The sequence below is a fragment of the Propithecus coquereli genome, unplaced genomic scaffold (assembly GCF_000956105.1).
Source record: "Propithecus coquereli isolate 6110/MARCELLA unplaced genomic scaffold, Pcoq_1.0 Scaffold28, whole genome shotgun sequence".
Classification (NCBI taxonomy): Eukaryota; Metazoa; Chordata; class Mammalia; order Primates; family Indriidae; genus Propithecus; species Propithecus coquereli.
Window position 1 is genome coordinate 11,831,606 of NW_012148396.1, and position 19,981 is coordinate 11,851,586.

The 19,981-nt window shown below is 56.7% G+C and overlaps 1 protein-coding gene across 1 annotated transcript in view; it reads right to left on the minus strand.

Moving 5' to 3' along the window:
* ZC3H3 (zinc finger CCCH-type containing 3) overlaps window positions 1-19,981 on the minus strand; it is an 83,535-nt gene that overhangs the window by 58,114 nt on the left and 5,440 nt on the right. The gene's annotated exons all lie outside the window — the stretch shown is intronic.

The window sequence follows — 19,981 nt, forward strand, 5'->3', positions numbered from 1 at the left end:
ACCCTGTCAGCCAGCCTCTTCCCCAACAACTGCTGAATTGCATTCTTGAAAAAATGGACATGAAAACCGAAACAGAACGTGCGGCATTCATTTCTGAGAGGCCTCTGCTCTCAGGTTTCAAACCGTGACATACATCTGAGCTGTCTGCAGAGCCCCTGGGCCTGATGGGAGGAGTGCCTACGACTGCAGCCAGGCCAGAGGCAGCATCAAAGGATTCTGTCTCTCACTGGGGGCAGCACAAAGTGCTGCTCCTGGAGCGGGAGAGGCTCTGCTCAGCACAAGCATGACACCTTGCACAGCAAGGGCCGCTCCATCAGGGTGATTTCTGAGTCCACCCAGGCCAAGTGGTCTGCTGGATGGCTGACCCCCACCCTGCCCAGTCACTACCCTGGCAGCCTCGTACTCACCCCCAGCACTTGCTGTATACCAGGTCTTGAAGGTGGCGAGGCCAGAGCTGCCTTTGGGGGTGAAAAGGGCCATGGCCTCTGAGAAGGGGCAGGAAGACCCCAGGGGCCATCTGCAGGAGGCAGCCAGGAGGAAGGGGAGCTGTGGCCCCTGTGGGCCATGAAGGAGGCCACAGGAGACTGCTCTCCTGGCAGGACCCTGAGATCACCTGTCCCCTTCCTGTGTACAGGCAGGCATGCACGCTCACAGGTGTGTGCACACATGCACAAGCACATGCACCACGGTAATCACCTCCTGCTCTGGTGGCTCAGCTGCCAGCCCTCAAGGCAACTCCCATGCAAGGACAGAGCCAGGCTGCTCACCCCACAACTCCAAGACCCCATGCCCTCGCTCCCCTCAGGCCTTCTAGTCTTGTGTTGAGCCAGGCTGCGCGACACTGGGGTTAGGCTCACTGGCCACCTGCTCAGGGAGAGCAGCTCCAATGCGACCCAGCCTGGAAGCCCCTGCACTTGCTGCCTGGGCGTGTTCCTGGGGAAAGCTGTGTGCAGCACCAATGGCCTAGGTGCTACTGACATCAGGTGAAGAGGGGAAGTGCGTGGCCACTCTCCAACAGGGCAGGAGCAGGACGGGCTCCTTTGCCATTAGTCTGCCTCGTTGCTCTGGCCTCCTCAGTCCCCTCCAGCTCTCTCGGCTGTCTGCAGCCAGGCTCAATCTTGGAATCAACTGCAGTGCTCGGCATCTGCTCCTGTGAGATGACACATGGGCCATGCTGTGCCGTGCCATGCCATCCTGCAGACACATTCCCCCTCCCCTGGACCACGGGGAACTCAAGGGACCAACCCTGGCTGCCGCTGCTCCAGACTTACCAGTTCCTACCACTGTGCTCCCAGGCGACATGGTCAGTCCCTGGGCCTGGGGTGCAGGCCCCCTATGGGGCCACCCTGCCCCACCCAGAAGCCCAGCCTCTGGCTTTCTGCTCCCTGACCCTCACGCTGGGCAGTTCCTGACTGCTTTTCTTTTCTGGACACTGAGAACAGCGGGCTGGAGTGTGCCTGCACCACCTCCTGCCTCCCAGCCTCCATCACGGCTGTCAATGGCTACACAGCAGGGCCCATGGGGCGCAGCAAGGGGCTGTGGTGATTAGTACTGATGAGCACGGCGACCTGGGCTGCTCAGGCGTGACACCCGGCTTCCTGCAGGCAGCACTGGCAAGCTGTGGGGACCTGTAGTTATGTGGAGAAGCGGAATCAAAGTGGGCACCATGGGAGGCTCAGCCTCTCCCCAGACCCCTCACCTGTTTGGAGGAGGATCCAAGGAGGGCTGCTCCTGCTGGCTCTGGCCATCTCAGGTGGAACGTCCCCAGCATGAGAAGGAAGGAGCTCTATTTCCCTCTGGCCCTCCACACAGAACCCACAATGCCAGCTGCACAGCAGAGCTGAAGGGCATGTCAGCCCCTCAGCCCACAGATGAGAAGGTGGTTGAGGCCTAAAGGAGCGTAGCCTGCCCACTATGTCCAGCCAGGCCAGGTGGGTGCTGGGCCGAGGAGCCTTTGCCAGGGGCCTCTCAGGAGGGATGAAGGAGGGCTCCACTTCCACTGTCACCAGCCTGGAAACAGCTGCAGAAGCACTCCACACTCCACCCATGAAGACTGTTGGAAACACACCTGCCCACCTCCACCTCCACTGTGCCCACAGACCTCCACCTGCATCTGCCCACCTCCACCTGTGCCTGTAGCTGCTGTGCCTGCACCTCCACCTGCACCTCTACTTGTGCCTGCACCTCTACCTCCACCTGTACCTGCAGACTTCCACCTATGCCCGCACCTCCACTATCTGTGTGGGCAGACCCCTTCCTGTGCTTGCATATAGGTGCACTTTCCACCTGGAGCCAGCCCCAGGGGTACCCACACTCAGCGCCCTGGCACCAAGCTGGTGCTGGCAGGTTCCAGTCCAGGCCCCACGGGTGTAGGGAGCATGCAGGTGATGTGGCTGGGCCCTCCTGCTCCCACCCACAAGGACACAGCCATCTCATTATAACAAAGCTCCCTGCCCATCCACCCTCCCCCATGAACAGTAGTTCATGTGCTTCCAGGGGCCCGTCCATTTCTCTAAATGAGCCACGATGGCAGCAAAGGCAGGGGGTGGCTGGTGATGCCCCGCCCCAACGCTGGCGCGGCAGGAGCTGCCAGGGACTGCATTCTAACAAGCTCAGATGTGGGATGACTGGAGTCACAAAGTATGAATTTTTATGAGCTAATAAATCACTCCACTTTTCTTGGGCTTGATGGTTCTCACCACCTCAAACATACAGCAGGAGCCCTTGTGTCTGGTGAGAGGGCAGCCCGAGGCCCTGCTGGGCACCCTCAAACACTCTGGCTCTGCGCCCAGGGTCCACCAGAGGGCAGCATGTCCAGCAGGCCCCTTAGGGACAGTGGCAGGCTTCTCAGTACGGTAGAGCACAGACAGTAGACTCACTGGCTGCCGCTAGAAACCCTGCCGGAATCCCACATCAGCAGAAACACTTGCCTCAAGCCTTGTCAGCAGGGAAGGAAGCTCTATAGGCAGCCACAGGGTCAAGTCTTCTCGCTCCCGGCCAGAATGAGCGCAGAGGACAGTGGACACAAATGTACAAACATACACACGCACATGCTCACCCCCAGGCCCCGGAAGAGAAGTGCACCCATCAGTATCATTGCCAGACCCACCTTGGAGCCCTGCTGGGGAGTTGGAAGCTGCAACCACCCAGCACCTCCAGGTGGACAGGTGATTGCAGGGGAGTAGCTGCCTGCTGGGGGATGACCCCTGGCTTTCCTGCCCTGGCCCCTGGCCCCTGCCCCTCAGCCTGCAGCGGGCTTGTCACCAGCCTTCCATGCAGCACTCTCAGAATCAGGGATCCATCTTGGACAAACATTTACGGATTATCAAATCACAACAGCAGCCCCAGGCAGGGCCATAAGTCATACTAAGCAGCCGGCCGCAGTGCAGTCTGAGGAGTTTGGGCAACTCAGTGATGACAAATAACAGCTGTCAGCCGCCCTGTCCCCCTGCGCAGGATCCGTGTTCTCTGTTGTTCCACACTACCTGGTGTTTAATGACAACACCGCCAGCCCAAGACGCAGCAGCACCGACGCTGCCGCCGCCTCAACTGTCAGAGCCCTATTAGAGGGAAGATTGAGACCCTACTCTTCTTAAAGTCACTCAAGCAACACAAGCCGCTAGTTCCTGTAATTATTGTGTGAGAGCCATCGATCGCATGCCGACACCTGACCCGTCTGTATGAAATGGGAGTAGTTTGCTCCGTGACAGTTGCTATAGATTATGAAGGGTGGGTCTTCCTCCTCCCCTCTTAACCACTGCTCTCCCCAGCCCCAGAAGCAGGGTAGGGAAGGGGAAGCTAGTGCTGCCCACTAGATTTGAGAGGGGAAGAGCAGGCTTTCGGGGGCCAGCATACCCCAGGAAGGCTGACCAAGGGGCCTCCCGCCTCCACGGGCTGGAGGGGACAGGGCAGTGGGCACCAAAGGGGGGCTACCATGTGAGCATAGGCCTGTGGGGCACATAGGAGTAGGACGAAGCTGGGCTGGCAGGGCCTGCACCCCCAGGCCAAGCCTGAGCACGTGGCCCAAGCCCTGGGCCATGCAGACAGCAGCAAAGGGTAGCTATACACGGGCTCTGCCAGGTGTGCTTGGCCAGGTATGCACCCAGCCTCATGTCCCCTGCCCCCGTGACCCCGCTTCACAGAGAAGGGGAGTAGGGTCCAGGACACATGCTTGGTGAGCTCCCCTGAAGTGCAGCCTGTAAGCCCAGGACCGAGGCTGCTCCCCCGCTGTCCTGTCTGGCCTCAGGCCCCAAGGGCATCTGGGACAGGTATCTCTGCTCTGACTCACAGCTTCTGGCCTGCAGGGGCCCCCCAGCCTGGATGCTACCTAAAGCCTTGGTGCAGCACACATGAGAGGGACGGTAGACTTGATCCTCAGCCAGGCTCAGTGCCATAGCAGGGCTACAGAGCACATCGGGGGTGTGGCCACCATGTGGGGAATGGTGGCAGGGGAGGGGGCACTCTCAGGGTGTAAGCCCTTGGACAATACATTGACTCAAGTCCCTAACAACAATCAGTCCACTGCTGTCCCCTTTTCTTGGCAAGGAAGCTGAGACACAGAGGGGGGTGTTGGCCCTGGGTCACAGGGCCACTGAGTGCACAGAGACCCAGGCCATGCATGGGGCATGTGGGTGGAGCCTCAGGGTCTGCAAGGACTGACCCCGCCCTCTACTCAGTGGGACCTCCGATGCCTCAAGAGCTCCTCAGTTCTCATGCCCCACTGGGCACAATGGGACCACCAAAGGCCCTGCCCCCAGCTGTGTCCACCCTCTGGGGAGCTCCCAGCGGGCCAAAGGGACTGGCCGTGCATGGGCAGGAAGCTCAGGCTGGCTGCAGCAGCTGCATCCCTCCTGTAACTGGACAGCATCTACTGTTTGTTTTCAAAGGGCCCAGGAACAAGCCACACGTGCAACCCCACAGAGACACCGCCCATCCCACCAGAGCTAGAATAATCTTATTGATGGTGAATAGTACAGAGGACTTCCTGGGAAGCCAGCCCTACCCAAGCACCCTCCCTCACTGCCTCACTTTATTCTCACATCCCAAAGTGGCCAAGCAAGGAGGCAGTCAGGCCAGGAGGCACATCCCCACCAATGCCTGCTGAGGTGGAGTGAGCAGCTTCCTGGCCTGTACCTTTCTGGGGCTCTAGGAGCCTGTACCCCCCAGGAAGGATCCCCAGGAAGATGGCAGGCTGAGCGCAGCACATCTTTTTGGGGTGTCATGTCTCTCTCTCACTGGAATGGGAGCGAGGGTTTTCTTATTATGCCTGCTGTGGCTCCAGCCCCTTGCCACAGAGGGACCCCCATATTGAAAGGGGGCCAAACCAGTGTCAGTCGTTGAGATTCAGGGGGGAGTTCTTTCTGCTGTGGTGTCTGGGAACCTCGAACCCCCTGAAGTGGCCTCTATGGAGGGAGTCAGGCTGGAAGGGAGGTGCCTGCCCAGACAAGAGTCTGAGGTCAGTCACTGCTGGCCACATGAGAGGCCTCAAGCCCCACTTTAAGTGTGGGACCCAGCACTGCAGTGTCCCACTACCCACGCCTGGCCCTTGGCTGGCCTTCCTTTGGGGTCCAAGTTTATTCCTGAAATAGAATGTCACAACCCCGGTCTCGGCAGAGCCTTGATGGCTGCAGCCGTCACTAGCACTCATACAGGCCTTTAAACATGCCATGCACAGTGCCTGGTGGGGACGGCAAGCACTGCACGGCACAGGCTCTCTCTGACTAAAGGCCTATTTCCTTTAGCTTATCAAAAACGTATTGCCCTTTGATTTCAGCAAGAGCCCTGTCCCCAGCAACTGAGCAGCCACCCAGCCTAGGCCTTAACACACACTGGACCTGAGCCTTCTCCAGGTCGCCAGCCACAGAGGTGCGGGAGACAGGACCCTCATCCTGAGAGTCCAGGGTGCTGAGGGTGGAGGTGGGCAGTGGTGGCCCAGATGGAGCCTCTGCTCCCCGGAGGAGCACGCTGGTGGGCAGTAACCAGCCCAACCACCCAGCCCGCTGCACACAACAGCCCACACCCACTCTGGGCCCCCGGGGGCTGGGGAAAGGCAGACATACAATGTGAGGGAGCCTACTTGCAGTGCCAGTGGCTGAGAACTCAGTGCACATCTCACATGGGCTTCAGAGCACTCCCTGCTGCGCCCCTGCAGCTCATGTCTTTCCCAGTGGTGTCCAGAAGGTAATTTCAGGGACTTTCACCTTTCACAGACATCCTGGTAGAAGACCCAGTGAGGAGGGTGGCCACTGAAGACTCTCCCGCCCATGAGCCCCCTTTCCTACTTAGAGATGGACTGCCTCAGGACCACCTGCGGCCATCGCACAGGCACCCGCCTGGTGAGCTCACAGGGCTGAGGGAGGCCACAGTTCAGAATTCCAAGTCGTGCCCTGCCCTGCTCAGGCAGGCCCTGTCTGCCAGCTGCGAGGGCACCGCCAGCTGTTCCCACAGCCTGCTCGGCCAACTGGGCTCCAGGGAAGTGGCTGCTGTCCCGCTTGGCACCACCAGGAGCGTGTTCTCCACAGGCTGCCCCAACCCACCACTTAACTATCATTTAACAGATGAGGGGAGGGCGACCAGTGCAAAGCTGCCAGGAGTCCATCACGGATCCGTGGGGGTCGGAATGTGCTGTGAAGAGACACAACAGGCCACAGAGCAAAGGTGGGTCCAGGGGCCGGCAGCAGCCTGTCCACCAGCCCCAGGAGAGAAGACTGGCCCTTGAGTTCCAGGTACACTTGACACCTCCACAGCGGCAACCCCTTGGGGTGAAGGGGAGCGAGCTGTGCTCTCTGCACTGGTGACTGCATGGCCCTGCTGTCCAGCCCCCTGGGGGAATGGGAAGCAATGGTAGAGCAGCAGCTTGCTCCCACCCACAAGACTCCCCCGGCAGGGTGGCCTGCCAGTCTCCCCGAGCTGGACACTTGTGCCGACACTGCACCAACCAGCCAGCAAGCCTGTGGACCACACGTGGCCTCAGTGTGGACCCCTCGGTCAAGGGCACCAGAAGGGAGCTTGGGGTGCTGGGGCTTGTCTCTGAGGCCAGGGCTCCTTCCTGCCAGGGCTGGGGACAGACACTTAAGCAAACGAACAAATAACCGGACACTTAATGATCAGAAACTGCTCTGATGTGACAACCAGAATTTATGGATTTCCTTCACAAATCTTATCTATTCGGTACATTTAGACCAAATCTTGAAATTGGAAGGCTGTGAGCCCTGAGGAGCCTGGGCCAGGGAGGGTGACATGGGGGCAGCTCCAGCGGGCCCCCCATCAGGGCTCGGCCTGGTGTGGCTCCTCCAGGAGCTGGTGAAGGGGCCTCCTGCCAGGATTGGGGGCCCCTGACAGCAGAGGAGGCATTGTTAATCGTCCTGGAGAGCCGCTACCTTCTCTGGGGACATGAGAGGGAACAGGAAAGTAAGAGGACCATGGAGCAGAAGGTCACACTGAACGCAGGCTCCTTCTCTGGATCCCCACGACCTGTCCAGAAGCTCTGACAGCTGTTTCGGTCCTTTCAGAAACAGCTGTGCCCACAGACCTCCTGTCAGGAACCCCAGAACACAGAAGTGGAAGGGTCTCAGCTTGGAGCCCAGCGGGGAGGCCCATCCTTGGGGACCATCCTGAGGGGCTCCATCCACATCAACATGCCTTCAGGAGAAGAGGGACCAGGGGGCTGCATTCACCAGGAGGACCAGCCAAAGGGACTCAGCCCTGGGAAGGGGACACTCTAAGTGAGGGCACCACAGACAGCCCACCAGCCAGCAGGTGCCCAGGTAGCAAGCACAGTAGGGCCTCGGGCACACACAGGTGGGGGCCCAGATCTTCGCCTGGCTGCTGGGCTGACAGCAGCACTAGCCCACCCCGGGGTGCAAAAGCCAGGAGTGAGCTACTTAACAGGCCTGAGATCCACCCTAGCCTGTCCTCACACACCCATGGGGAAGAACGGGGATAGGGCCAATCCTCCCTACCCTTTCCCAGCTCACTCAGCACCCACAGAGCCCTCTTTGCAACCAGGCAGGCCCCGAGATCCCGGGCCAAGAGGGGCATCCCCACGAAAGTCAGCTCTTGTCAAGGGCCTGGGTTAGAACTAGAAACCACATCTCACTCTCTCGCATAGCCCTGAGCACTGCTGCCCTGTGGCCACCCCAAAATCCAGGCTCTCCCTGAGATTCCCTGAGGGGCCTGACAGCACTGCCACCCCAGCTGTCACTCAACCCCACTCAGCAACCCGCCTCCCTGGGTTGGGTGCACACACCAGAGGTTCCTCACTCAGAAGTGGGCAGCTGCAGCTGCCACCCATCCCCCCAGCCCAGCCTCCACTGCCCCACGCCCCACCGCAGGCTTGCCCAGCTTGACTAAGGCAGGCTCTGCATCGTGACTGGGCATGGCAGCCCAAGGCCTCTCCCAGGGCCTGAGGCTGGAGCAGGGAGAAGTCTGCAGGAGGACAGTCACTGTCCAGAAGCTGCCCCAAAGGACCCCATCCACCAAGCAGCCCTCTCACCACTATGCCCTAGAAACTTGTCAGAGGCCACAGGTCAGCGAGCTGCCTGTCCATACACAAGTCACCAGGACACTCAGGAAGTCCTTCCTCTCCCACCAATCACGGACAGCACGAGAAGGGTATTCCAGCACACCCATCCCTTGGGTGGGAAAGTGGGTCATGAGACACAGGGCTTTGGGTCAAGCTCCCACCGCCCCACTCTGGCACAGACCTCACTCTGCCAGGCCAGCCTGTACGGCATAGAGAGCCCCAGAGGCAGAGCCCCAGAGGCTGCTGAGGGAGCCTTGTGCCCAGTGTGGCCCCTCAGGACTTACAAAGACCAGCCCCCTGAGTTCCCCACAAGCCACCCGGGGCCCACGGGGCCGCAAGCCAGCTAAGCCCACCCAGCCATTCTCTGGGCAGGACACCACCCATGGGCTCAAGAGGTTGCACCGAGACCAGCACCCTGGGCAGCCTGCTGGGCATTGTCACTCTGGAAACACGCTCCCCACACTGCTTTCAACTCTGCAGGCCTGTCTCCCCTGTAGGGATGAAGATGACATCATCTAGTTGCAAAGTATCTCGAAACTCTTCATATACAATATCTACCACTTAATATATAATAATCAGAGAGATGAGCAAATCAGATTTGACCCAAAACTAAGAGGAAAAAACCCCAAAAAACGAATAGAAAAGGATCCAGATAATTGAGTGGACTTAAAAAAAAGATTAATATGGTTTTTTAGCAGATATAGACTTTTAAAAAATGATTATTACTGTGTTCGAGGGTTTAAAACACTGTAAATTTTGGGGAGAGACCTAGAAACTATTTAAAAAGACAAATGGAAATTTTAGAATTTAAAAACAATAACTAAAATTACAACCTCAATGGTGGGTTTAGTAGCAAATTATACAAAGCTGAATAGAAAATAAATAAACTAGAAAATAGCTTAGAAGATTATACAAAGCTGAATAGAGAATGAACCAGAAAATAAGTTAGAAGAAAATATTCAGATTTAAGCACGGAGAGAAAAGAATTGTAGAAAGTAGTGAAAAGAATATGTAAAACATATAGGATATGGTGAAAAGGTTTAATAGACACATAGCCAAGATCCCAGAAGGAGAGGTGAGAATGCTGCAGAAGCAATATTTAAAGATATACTGGCTGAGAATTTTCTAAAATTGATAAAAACCATCAAGACACAGATTCAGGAAATATTATACAAATCCTAGGCAGGATAAATAAAAAGCACACCTAAACGCATCATAGCAAAATTGCTAAAAAAAAAAAATAAACCCAAAACAGAGAAAAATCTTAATAGCAACCAGAGGGGGAAGAAAGACATATTATCTTCCCAAGAATGACAACTGATTTCTCAGTAGCAACTGCTGACATCAGAAGGCAATGGAATGACACCTTCAAAGAGCAGAAAGAAAATAACTGCCTAAAATTCTTTACTCAGCAAAAACACTCTTCAGAAATTAAAGGAAAAATGAGGCCAGGCACAGGGGCTCATGTCTGCAATACTAGCACTTTGGGAGGCCAAGGCGGGAAGATTTCTTGAGGCCAGGAGTTTAAGACCAGTCTGAGCAACATGCAAGATTTCATCTCTACAAAAATATTTAAAGATCACCCAGGTGTGGTGGCACACACCTGTAGCCCCACCTACTGGGGAGGCAGAGGTAAGAGGATCACTTGAGTTTAGGAGTTCCAAGGCTGCAGTGAGCTATGATTGTGCCACTGCTCTCCAGCCTGGGTGACTAGAGTGAGACCCTGTCTCTAAAATAAATAAATAAAGACAATTTTAAAAAATTTTATTTATTTATTTATTTTTAAATTTTTTTTTAATTAAAGGTAAAATCCACCAGAGAGACATAATATAACAATTGTAAATTGGTTTGCACCCAGTAAAGTGATCTTGAAATATTTTTTGCCAAATTGAAAACTAGAGAAATGAACAAATTCACAAGCACAGTAGAATATTTTAACATACTTCTCTATAAGTAACTGTGGAAAAAATAAGACTCCCTCCCCACCAAAAATCAGTAAGTATACAGAAGATTTAAACAACATGGTGAATATAATTTACTCTATAGCACCCTACAACCCACAACTGGAAATCACATTCTTTTCAAATGCACATAAAAGATTTAACAAAACTGACCATAAGCTGAGCCATATAATACATCAAAGCAAACTTCAAAGTACTGAAATCATAAAGTGCCTAAACAGTGGAATTAAGCTAGAAATAAATAATTAAAAATAACTTCAAAATCCTCATATGTTTGAAAATTAAGCCAATACCCTTCTAAATAACCCAGGGGTAAAAGAAAAAAACTGCAATGAAAATTAGAAAATATTTTGGGGGAAACAAAAATAATTAACTTACAGAATACAGCTAAAGCTGCACTCGGAGAGAAACTGATAACCTTAAATTGCATATTTTAGAAAAAAGAGAGTCTGATGATCGAACATCAACCCTCTGGTCCTGTCTAGCCCTTATCTGGGTGCTCAGGCTGCCTGGCCTGTCTGGGTAGCTGGGACCCTGAACAGGAGCCCCTCTCATCTCCTGCCCCAGCCAGCTGCCCCTTTGGGTACTGTTACCCCAACCAATCCCCATTCCTGGTGAAGCCCAGAGGGACCTGGCAGGGAAAGGCAGTATGGACCTGCAGCCCCCCACCCAGAGCAGAGACAGGCCTCCCCACCTCAGCTACTGCCCTCTCCAGAGCCGTCCAGGCACCTCCTAGCCCCCACATCCCTGTCTGCCACGCTGAGCCCTGGAGCCTGCAGGGGGATTCTGAGGGGACCCCAACACCCCTTCCATTAGTGTCCTGGACTCAACGGGATTAGGCCAGCCCCTGCTGCCGCACAGTGGCTCCCCAGAAGAGGCAGCCCCTGGCAAGGGTGCAGGAGGAAGCCTGCCCTGCCTGGAACACCACGTCCCCACCAGCTGGCTGCTCTTCTTCCTGTGCCCAGCTGTCTTCAGAGGAAAAGAATTCACCTGGAATGCTCAGGACTGTCACGAGAACACCCTCCCAGGCCAGGCAGCTCCCAGTGTCACTTGGTGGGGCTCACATCCCTGAGCACCAACAGCTTGTGGCTCTGAGGAGAAGGCAAAGTCACTGATCAGTGGCCCTGTGCTGCCTGGCACCCAGCATTCTGTCTACACTCCTAGTCATGTGAAATGTCCAGACCAGGAGGTATGCAGGGGTCAGATGGATCCCCCAGCCTGGTCTACTAGGCCTATGGGGTGAACTTGTCCAGCCCCAAGCACCACGGGAAGCGGCAGGCAGCAGAGGGAGCAAGGCCTCTGCACACAGAAGGGCCAGGGCCCAAAGGAGCAGCACAGGGACTCATGGGGTGGTGGCAGAGAGGAGGCAACCTCCTCTCCAGGGCCCCCAGCCCTCCCACAGCCAGGCACATGCCCCAAGGTCTCTCAGCAGAGGGCTGTCACCTGCCCCACCAGAGGCAATCAGCCACTAACTGAGGACACGCAGGCCCCTGAGCACAGCTGAGGGACGGGCCAGCAGTGCAAGGCTCCTGTAGGGCTGCCCAGCATCAGGGCCTGACCAGTGTCAGAGGTCCCACACTGAAGCTGGCACTCAGGGACCCTGTGTCCTGGCCCCTGTACCTCTGCCAACCAGGGACACTACCAGATGGCCTGCTGGGACTGTTACTCAGGATGCAGACGCAGCAGCCAGGGCCATCAGCTGCACCAGATGCTTACCAAGGATGAGAGGAGTGGGCAGGCTGGGGACAGGAAGTGCCTATGCCCACCCCTTCTGGGAGGCCTCTCCTGGCCTGCCTCCCTCCGTCTGGAGTCTGCCTATCACACAACCCCAATCCTGCCCTCTGGCAGGGACTGGCTCACTTCAGTGGCATCTGACTGCAGCTGGCACAGAGCCCAGCAGGTTGGCACACCCACTGCACGTGTGTAGGGCCCGAAGAGCCCCACAGGTCACCATGGTTCAAATCCACATCAAGATAGCACAGAGTCCCATCCTGGGGTGCAGACTGCTGCCCCATGGGGGATGGCAGGTCAAGGGAAGGAAGAGAAGGAGCAGGGCTCCAGAAGCCCAGTCCTGTGGCTCCTGGCAGGCTGGGCCTGGACAGGCACATACTCTCCCAATCCTCAGTCTCCTCCTTTGTGGAGTGGACTCAATGAGTGTGGTGTCTGGGGCAGCGGTTGCTCAGCAAACGTGCTTTGCCTCCTGCCCTTCTTCTGGCTGCCCCACTGTGAGCCCAGCGTCCAGGACAGAGGTGCTGACGGCCGGCTCTGGTCTGTGCTGGGCAGCTGGGAAGACAGTGACAAGAAGACTGTCTCTACCCATTCAACAAAGGACCATCCAAGCTGTGCCCGGCCTGGGGACCCACAGCCCACCACAAGGACACAAGTTCCAGCCATCCTGAGAACACCACCCTTCCTGGGCCAGGAGTTGGGCTGGGCAAGCCCAGGTCTTCGGCTTTGCAGCCTGCGTCACCTCGAGAGCACCACCGTGGCCCACATGCACTCCAATGCCAATTCTTGTGGAATAATTAATTAGCACAGCCACGACAAACGTAAAATTGGAGGCCTCCGGCATGTCTGATAATTTATGCAAGATTCAAGGATCGCTGTGGCTGCCTTTCCCAGAGACTAATTCAGCACTTTCTTTTCCCTTATGAAAGCAGGACTCCAGATTTAACTGCTCTTACACCCTTTCATAGGGTTTGCCATAGGAAAATCGAACAGCCCAGCTGCACACCAGTGAGCAATGATGGATCGCAGACCCCACAGGCGATGGGTAGGGCCTTCCAGATGGGCAATGCTGGCTGCCAGCACAGCACGGTGGGAATACCAAGCCAGGCTGAAGCCCCTACGGCTCCACTCCCTCAATCTAAACAGCATCCCCCCCAAGGAGAAACAACCCTTAGCCCCGTTTACACACCGGGAAACAAATGCCACACCGAGAACACACAGGGCCCAAATCTCCAGGAGAGGCAATGCCAGCACTGAGCCTGGGCTCATAACCACGATGCTCCCTGGTGTCTCAGCAAATGTCCAGGATGTAAGCACCAGATGCAGAGTTGCTTCCCAGCACCAGTGGCAAAAGGCGGGGCACTCAGCCTGTCACTAGCGCTGGGGCCATGAGAGAGTCACCCAGCCCCTCTGGCCCTAGCACCCTCCCTGCTGAAATGCAGCAAGCCCTCCCTTCCTGACTATCCACCCTGAGCTGGCACCTTGGGGGCCCCAGGTGCTCTTCTTCCCACCACGTCTGCTCCTCGGCTGGGGCTGGGAGGGAACAGCCATGCATCCTTGCACAGTGGGCAGGGAGAGGCACCTTCGGTTCCAGACTGCAGCTCTCCAGCTCACCCACAAGACCAGGGCCCGTGTCTAGCCAACTCAGGACAGGAAAGCGGCCAGCACTGCCGAGAGGCTGTTGGGCCACGTGTGGCCAGGCAGTGACAGACGCTATCATGGCCAGGCCTCTGCTCCTGAGGCTCTGTGCAGCAAGTATGGGTACCAACGATGCTCCACATTCCAATCAACAGCCAGCCTCCCAGGGCAACTGCCCAGCTCAGAGGACCCTCCCAGCAGCCGAGCACAGGACGCTAAAGCTCAGGTGGGCCATATAGACAACTACCCGGTGGCCACTCACTGATGGTGACCCCTCTGCTCCTCATTGTCCCAAATGCCCGCGTTCAGCACGAGTGGTCCACTTTCCATGGAGGTCAGGCCGTGAGGCTGGTGGTGGCGCTCTGTTCCCTTTGCCCAGAGAACCTCCTCAACGTGCCGCTGCTGGCCCCTACCCCCTCCGCACCTCATGGGGGCAGAAGCAGTATCCTCACAGAGCACCCTGCTGCTTCTCTTCCGACAGACCTGCCAAGTGAAGGTGATGACCCCAGCATTCCCAGTCTCTGTGAGGGCAGCCACCCTGCCCATCTCCTGCCCTTATGGGGCCCCTGTGATGGACTGAGGCCCTCCCTTCTTCCTCGATCCTGTCTTCTGGGTGGGCGTCTCACCCCACATCAGGAGCTGCAGAGCCTCGAGCAGCTCATGTGCACATAGGGTTGAGGGGATGCTGTGAGCAGGACAGAGCACTCACCTGCAGCACTTTCCTAACTGGCAGCATGGACAGCAACAAGCAATTCACGCGACATGGAAAATGAGGCAGGAGGAGGGGATGGCCCGGTGGCAGGGGCATCTCAGAGGAGATGGGCTGACAAGGCCACAGGCCACAGGGCACCTAGCAGATGCCAGTGGACACACTGTAGACATGCGAGGAAAGAGCGATCTGGTGGAGGAACAGTACATGCAAAGGTAGGCACACCAGAGAGGGAGCAGGCCGTGAGAATGCGGACCTGGGCGGGGCGGCGGGGTGGCAGGGCTCCCCGTACACCAGAAATCCACTCGACTTTAGAGAACGAGGAGAAATGAGGCTGCTTTAAAGGCTCCAGGGGGGGGCAGCACATTCCCCAGCTGGTGCTTGCTCACTGAGAGCCACGCAAGTGTCCAAAGCCACGGTCTCTGGTGCCAGTGCCAGTAAACTACCCTCGCTCAAGGCTGCGAGGAGCCACTCCTTCCTCAAGCCTGAGAGACCCAGCAGGACAGAGAGGCCTGAGCACCGCTCCCACAGTCAGGGGCAGACCCCCACCAGGGACTGGAGGGGCCAGCCAGGACTCTGGGGAGGCTGCCTTCAGGTTGGCTGGGGCTAGAGGCGGAATCCAGTGCCGAGAGGCACACTGGGTGTGCCTGAGGGGCCCCCAGCCCGCATGGATCCCACTCTAGGGCTGGGGAGGATGAGACAGCTAACCGGTGGGCAGTCAGGGGCCCAGGAACTGGGCAGCGCAGCAAGGGTTCAGGAGGCTGACAGAGCTCACATAGGTGATTCCCTGAGCAGGTCCTCAGAGAAAGTCAGACTTGGAGAATGGGCATGTCAGTCCCCACAGACTCATCCAGGGCAGGGTGGCCCCACTTACTTAAAAGCTTGTGCAGCCTGCAGGTCACAGCCACCAGCTGTCCACACATGAGACCACTGTAGAAGCCAGGCGCTTCCTATCCACCACAGGTATGCCTGGGGGAACACCCCAGCCTGCCCAGGCCCTACGCTGGCAACTCATCTAGGAAGGCTGCCACTTCCTGGGCAGGCCCCTGGGCTCAAAGCAGGTAGTGGAAGAAAAGAGGGTGGACTATCACCTCACCAATGTCCACCATCCTGGACGGGGAAAGCAGAGGGGCCCTCCTATCCCAGCAGACTTCAGGGAGGTGAGGATACCCCCGCCCACCCTGCCTTCCTTGGCACACAGCAGCAAATGTATCCAACTGGCTGGTAGAAATCCCATGACTTACTGCCAGCAAGAAGCTCCCCGACCGGGGGCACAGGGTGGTGGGTGGGAGAGAGGGCCCTCCCTCCCGACCTGGCCTAGGTACCTACAGGCTGGACAGCACCCCAGCACAGCCTCTGCATGCAGCCAGCCAGGCTTAGCAGCCTCAAGCGGTCACCTCAAGGCAGCTGAGCCACAGCAATGGACCCACGCTGTGGCCAGAGGAGGTGACCCTGAACCTCTAGGTCCCTACCTCCCCCCACACCAGAGTAAGGGTCCCGCCATGGGTGGCTGTCAGCCACAGTGTGATCACTGACTGAGATGATTACATGGGTGGCAAAGTGGACACCATTTTTGAGATCCCCCAAAAGTTTTCCTCTCTTCTGCCCAAGTGCCTTTTCTAGCATTGGCCCACTGGAGACAGATCAGGTCAGGTCTCTGCTGCACCTCCCAGCACCTGCAGCTCCCCCAGGCCCTCAGGGCCCTTTCAGGGAGTATCTCTTATCTCAATCCCACAACTGCCAACAGACCAATCCCCAGAAGAAAAGGGAGGGAAGAGATGGGAGGCGAGGGCACACTGACAGCAGAGGGGAAGATTCCAGGAGCCTCCTGCCCCACCCCTAGCCAAAGTCCGACTCCAGGCCCAACCACCTGCAGGCCCAGAGAACTCTGGGGAGGGCAGGGGCGGCAGGGAGGGGAGGGAGACACGAAGGAGTCAGGAGGGAACCTCTCTAACACTCTCAGTCCTCAGTGGCCACTAGCCTGCTGAACAATGCAGTTTTGAATTCAATTAAAGCAATTATCTGTTGTGCCAAATAAATTGTGTACAGCATATATCCTGCGGCACTTTACACCTCTGGGCTCATTATTCCCTAACTGTTTCCTCCTGTTTATGCGCTCTCAAATTAAATTGCTGATAATATGCGCCAAAATAAAAAATGAGCACACCTTGTCCCAAGAAAATTGATTCTCCCTTTTCCTGAACTGGCGATTGCTAGGTTTTATATACTCTGTTCCTGGTGATCATTAGTAATTCAATTTTCTTTTTATTAGCCCCCTTATCTGCTGAGCAATATAGTGGCAGGGCTGACCTCTTTCGCACGGGTAAATGTTTAAAATCTTTTCCCTGATTAATTTTGCCAGTTAAGAAAAAGAGGAGAAATGGCCCGGCTCTTAGCCATCACAATGAATAAGGCTTAATGTTGATTGTGATGGAATTTCTAATGCCAAGGAAATTGATTGAACGCAGCAATTACACTGCAATAGTAACTCAAGGGAGATGGGATCGCTTTCTCCTGGCCGTAGCCTTTTGGTTATTTAAAACAATCCAATTTGCAAGGATAATTATGTATTAGCGTTTTATCTGCCACTTGAAATGAACAGGGGAGTTTCGATACTGGCCCAGCATTAGCAGGTTATTGCTGCAAATTACTTGATATCTGCTTTCTTTCACATAAAGAGGAAATTAGGCGATCAATTACCAAAAAAAAGGCGCACTGAAGGGATAGGAGGTGCAGGCACGCCCTCTGCTGGCCATGGCCACAGGCATTTCCGGAAGCCTCTCCCCTCCTCCCTGGCACAGAAGCCCATAGGTGGTCAGGTCCCTCCCTGGACACTGGGGACACTGCAGCCTCCTCAAAGAGGAGAGCAGGAGCTGGGCTAAGCGTTTGCTGGGAGAGAAATGGGGAAAGAGAAGACTTTGCCCCAGATGAAGGGGCGGCCTCAGCCCTGGCCCAACCCATGGGAGACCCTGCTGTCCAGCAACCACACTTTCCTGGAGGCCAGAAAGCACCATCTTGACAAGATGGCAACACCAGCCACTGGAGCCCTTGGCGGCCCAGGAAGGGCCAAAGAAAGTGCCGGAATGGCTCATTCACTCACCAAAGCATCTATACCATTAAATGGAAGAAGGTATGTTGGAGGCCACCCAGAGAGGTCTTTCCTGCCCAGGGACCAAAGAAGCCCTGGAGGGGCTCAAGACAGGCAGGCCTCAGTTCTTGGGCAGGTAGGGAGGGAGATGGCAGGCCTTGCAGGAAGGAGCATGGGGAAGCCACATACTGACTTCCCGGGGCCAGCCAGGATCCATCGGGCCCAGCCCAGGATGCCTGTCCTCACCCCATCCCCACAGCACACGCCCTGGCCGGGCCCATCGCCTGCTGCAGCCTGCCCAGCACAGCCATCTCTGCCTGCCTGGGGTGTTGCTGTGGCTGTCTCTGGAGCTACCTGCCTGAGTGGCCATACGAGGACACAGGCTCAGCAGCTCACTGCTCAGCATATATCTTCCATGGGCTCCCTGACCCTCCTCCAATGAGAGGAGGAGGACCCCCTCCTTGGCTTGGCATCCACAGCCTCCCAACTCATTGCCTGCTCCAAGCCTGCTGGACATCCCTATGGCCCCTGACACTACCACTGCATGTCCCTGAGTACAGTGATGCAAATCCCAGGTCCCTCCTCTGGCCCTCCCTGGCTTCCAAATGTAACCAGAACCAAGCCCCTCTTCCTTACTGTGACCAAGACCCTTCCTCATGATCTGGTCCCCTTTCCACTGGCTTCCTCCCCTCAAGCCTGCACCCCTCAAGCCTACACCAGCCTCACGGGCTTCCTTCTGCTCCTGGAATACATTAAGCTCATTCCCACCTCCAACCTGAGCCTGAAGAGCTAAGCACTCTTTGCTTCTCTCCTGGCTTGGGTCACCTCCTCAGAGAAGCCCTCCCAACTGCCTGGCCAATGCCGAGCACCCTCCCTGCAGCTTGCCTGTGCTACCCTGCTTCCTATTCCTCAGAACGCTTACACCACTTGGAAGATCTTGCCACCTGTTTAGGAGTACTCAGGCGGCCCAGTGGACCTCCAGTTGGAGTCTCCAGCATCCTTATCCTCTCACTACTGTGTCCCTGGGGCTAGCACGCTGCCTGGCACAAAGGTGCTCAGCATGTTGAGGCAGCCCTTGTGCCACCCAATGCTCAGCAGATGGAGCTGGTGATCTCTGAATCCCACACAACTCTCTGCCTGGCTGCTCCCTGAGGGGGAGAGGGGGCAGTGTTGCAACTGCCCACATCAGCAGGAGGCAGCCTCTGCCATCCCAGCCTGTACACCCCCCCTCTGCTTGAGGTCTCAAGAAGGAATAGGCCAGTCACAGCACAAGCAGACAGGGCTGCCCCTGCAGACGGTAACTCCTGGCAAGGACTCCATGCAGTCCTTCTTCTCACCCAGCCTGGTTGTGAAATCTGCAGGCCCTCCACCTCCTGTAGGATCAAAGCTGGATGCCCCCTCAACCCCTCCTCCCCAACTAGACGCGGAGGACCTGCCCACTGCCCAACCCCCCCACCCCTTTCTCTCCATTCCCAGTCAGTCCTGCAGCCCAAACCCCACCCAGCTACCTCGCTGCAGCCACCAAGGACCACATCAGGCTCTGCTTGTACCCCATCACCCAGAATGAAGTCCACGCTTGCCCTGGCATGCAGCAAGTGCCAGCCAGCTCAGGACGGCCTGCCAGCCAGTGCCCGCAGCCGCACTTCCTCATGTCCCCCATGTCCCAACCCCCAGCTGCACGGCCCCCTTCAAGCTCCACCTGGGACCCCGAGCCCTGCCCTCCCATGGCAGCCCCCACACCAGCTCTCTGCTCTGCTCAGCACCACTCTTCCTGGAGCCTCCTCAAAGCCTTCCTAGACCAGCCAGGGACAGTGCCCTCTGCTGGGGACACCAAGTGCCACACAGCGCCGTGGTTAGCACCACTGCCCAGGGCCAAGCACTGGCCAATGCCGAGCATCCCCAAACACCCCATCTTCTCCAGCTGTCTCACACAAGCTGGAGAATCCACTCGCCCTCATATACCCCAAATGCTTAAAGGAGAGCCACAGAACCAGGTGCATCCAGACAAATCCCGGCTCCCCACGCTGACACTTGATGGTGTCTCAGGTGAGCACCATTCCCAAGGGCTCCAGACCCCTCACCAAAGATACCCAAGAACACTCCTGCCTGCAGGTAGCTCCCCCAGTGTGTCCTGGCGCCATGACCTCACAGCAGGGGCAGGGTGGTTCTTGAAGGGGCCACGCCCCACAGCCCGCAAGCTGGGACCCACCCAGGCCACCACGAGGGGCTCTCAGGGGCTCAGACCAGTTCTTTTTTTTTTTCTTTTTTTTTTTTGAGACAGAGTCTCTGTTGCCCGGGCTAGAGTGCTGTGGCATCGGCCTAGCTCACAGCAA